Source organism: Podarcis bocagei (genome assembly GCF_964188305.1).
Source record: "Podarcis bocagei genome assembly, chromosome: 1".
Classification (NCBI taxonomy): Eukaryota; Metazoa; Chordata; class Lepidosauria; order Squamata; family Lacertidae; genus Podarcis; species Podarcis bocagei.
Window position 1 is genome coordinate 53,979,835 of NC_138125.1, and position 3,816 is coordinate 53,983,650.

Sequence of the window (3,816 nt, forward strand, 5' to 3'; positions counted from 1 at the left end):
GTTTAGAGATTTAAGAGATCACACATCCATTGCCTGAATGTGACAGGATTCCCGATCCCAGTTGGATCTCCTTGAGTCAGGCTCCTTTTTATCTCCTCCTCACTGCAGGAGAAACCTATACAAGGCATTTTGAAGTACCATCAAACGCAGGCAATAGCTTCCTTCTCTTGTGCTATTTGGCTGTGCTACACATCCACAAATGTCTTAACACCAGACGCCCTCTAGTGTACTCTTTTCCCAGCCTCTATTTAGTTTGACTGTGACCAAACAGATAGCTAAATCATAGCAACTGAGCATAGACAAATATTCTATTCAACACAACTGCTGGAGGCAGCACCCCTCCTCGCAAAAGCGATACACAACAGTAATACAACATTGTTTTACCTGGCGGTACAACATTCACAATGCAATCTTCAGCCAGCATTCTTATTTACCTGGCTGCTGATATGCATACCCTAACTAAGACCCATGTGTATGATCACACACTCATCAAGTCCTTATGTTGTCCCTGTACTTTAGAATATTTAGCCATTTTTTTCTTCATAATAGGATACCAACAAATACCATTTTGCATAGCATTAACAGGTTGGATTCTTGACAACTGGTCAAATTACTAAGTGTGAAACCAAATCTTAGATAAGAAAATTATGTCTTCACTGAAGTGGATGTGATTTCGACAGAGCTAGGGTTTTACTTTAGTAATACCTTTCACCTTTTGATTTAACAAAACAGTCCATTACAAGGTGTAACATGCTTTCAGGGGCTTAAAGATGCAGGCATGCTTACAGTGGTACCTCAGGTTACAGATGCTTCAGGTTACAACCTGGAAGTAGTACCTTGGGTTAAGAACTTTGATTCAGGATGAGAACAGAAATCACGTGGTGGCAGCGGGAGGCCCCATTAGCTAAAGTGGTACCTCAGGTTAAGAACAGTTTCAGGTTAAGAACAAACCTCCGGAACGAATTTAGTTCTTAACTCAAGGTACCACTGTAATTGATGTATTTTGGTAGTAAAAAAAATTCAGATAGAGAACATTTTCATACATTTTCATTGAATAGAGAGAACCTGGACTCTGAATGGGAGATTGTACATGAAATTAAAAAGCAATAAGCAGTTTTGTAATTTTGGAGCTCAGATGTGGAAACCTATCACATGTATAACATCACAGGTAAGACTGTGAATGTAAACCAAGCCATGGACGATTTCAGTCTCATTTTAACCAACCTGGATTATCTATTTATAGTTGAACTACTAACGCTATGGGGAAAAATAGTGGCAGATGATGTAAAATATGGCCCAGCCACAGTTAAGCACCACTGATTTCAATGCGAGTGAATTAAGCACCTGATTGCCTCTTTCACTGAAACAAAGATTTAAAATTGCTTAATTTAAACTGGATTGTGTTCTGCATGTATTACAGTATGGCCAAATGTTTACGCAAACACACACAAAACCCCAAAATGGGAGAGAAGAGGAAGCTTTCACAGAAGCATGTGCCATTTTCTGTTCTCTGCATGCTGGTCATTGCAGATATTTCATTTTCTTGCCCGTTTACACAACATTCTAGACATACCCTACAGGTGATTTAATATTACGCCTCCTGCAACCCGTTGACGCTTGAGCATCAGAGCACAGGAACGCATCTCCTGAATATAAGCAACTACAGAAGAGGAATTATCCAGGTGAGCTCATGAACATTGAATGAGCAGCATCTTACTCTCTCCCCAAAGAGGCTAAAAACAACCAGTGTTCTAGCAAAGTATTTCTTCTTCAGACCAACAATGAAGAGGGATCACAGGCAAAGCAAAATGCAGATTACCTAGCCCTAGGCCAATTGTTCCTGCTTTAAGAATCATAGAACCGTAGTGTTCGAAGGAACCATGAAGGTCACCTGGCCCAAGCCTCTGCATTGAAGGAATCTTTTGCCCAATGTGGAGCAAAAACCCACGACCCTGAGGAACAATGTTTCAGAAAGCATATACAGAAATGGTTTCCTAATGTAAATTGTGGTTGGATTCACCTTAGGCACTGTCTAGTGTACGCACTCTAATATTAGCACATATTGGGAGTGCTTCAACTAACAAACCGTCTTCTAAATTCTGAAACTGTCTTTATCTAGCCTTATCATCATTTCCACCAGAGCCTCTGTTATTTATCTGAAATGAACCAATTAAAACAACCAGATTATGAGTATTGGGACAGCTGGGTCATAATCTACAGGGCCTATAAAATGGCCAAAAACCACTGACAGTAAGAATACAGAAGCAAAGCATTTATACTCCCCACCCCCCCACTTCAGTGAGTGGTAACCACTCTCTTGGAGTTAATATTACCAATAAACCAACACAAGGGTGAATGGAAGCCTCTTAGTTGTGCAAACTAGTGCTGAAAATGCTAATCTCTCATCCCCCATGGTATGTAGATGGCCTTGGGTCACACCAAGGATCTCCAAATCCCAGCAGTTGTTTCTATGTTTAGAGTAGCATCATGTAAAAACATTCTACATTAAGTTACCATTGTAGCGTTAATACCAACGATGCCTTAACCGCTGTCAAAAATGATCAAAACTATGCAACTCTTTTAACATTTCCTAACAAATCTTCCTTCTGTGCTCATCAGTCTCACTCCCTACCATCAGCCCAAAGCAGGTAATATTGCAGACAAGGAATTTCTAAAGCCCAACATAAAATGCTACTTGTCAAGTTGGAAGAGAGGCTACAAGAACGCAGACAAGGCACAGATCTCTGTGCCGCTGCTTCATTCTCTGTGTGTGTATGTGCATATCTGTGTGCGGAGTGAGAAGGCAGTGCATGAACCCTGGCAGTGGGTGACTAAAGCAGCCTTCGCCAACCTCACGCTCTCCACTTTCAGCCGGGGCTGATACAAGTTGTGGTCCAAAGCTGGAGGAGGGCACCGAGTCGGCGAGGGCTGGACCAAAAGCACGGTATATCTGCACCAGTTGTTGTTTTTCTGAACAAAGAGCTGCTGCAATCTGCACCTGATTCTGTTTGCTGTCCCTGATTGCCTAGGATAATTTCTCAATTCCTGCTTCCCCCCTGCTTTCATATGCAAGTCAGTGCCACATTTTTTAAAAAGCACTAACTCCCATACAATTACAACTGTCCTACCCAGAGCTTCTCCCTCTGGCTCATTCTTCAACCCAGAGGTTTTCAACCTGTTTGGGTCCACGGCTCCCTTGACCAACTGCATTCTTTCTGCGGCACCCCTGTGCGGCTCAGGAGCCCAGTTGTGTCACCCTTTGCCTGCCGAGCCAGAAGCCCCTCAGTGCTTTTCGAACACCCTCCCTTGTGCAGTGTTCCTCAGCCTCCTCACCACTCCCTTCTCCTTGGGAGTCCGCCAGGCAGTTACAGCTGCCTCCCTCGGTCTCTGAGCTGCACCCCCCTGCCCCAAAGAGAGGTGCCTCCTCACACTGTCCCACAGGGGCCTGGGAAGCACACCTTGGTCAGCCTTGGACCTTGTATCCAGGGCTGCTGCAACAAACAGTTGTGCAAGCCCTTGGGAGGCAGAGACGTGAGAGGGCATCAGAGGAGGGAGGGAGGGAAGGAAAGAGGGACAGAGGCCAGTGTTGCCTGTGGCACCCCGACCATCATTCAAGACACCCCACGGTGCTACAGCACACTGGTTGAAAACCACTGCTTCGACCCATCATCTTTCTATTTTTGCCTATGTGCCGCTTCTTATGCTACTGTTGTGCATTTATCATAAGACAACTCACTAAATCCTTCAGCTATCTTCCCTCCCACCCCGCTTTCCTTTTGTCTGGAAGCAGCCGGGCTGAGTTCTCTTAACAGCTCC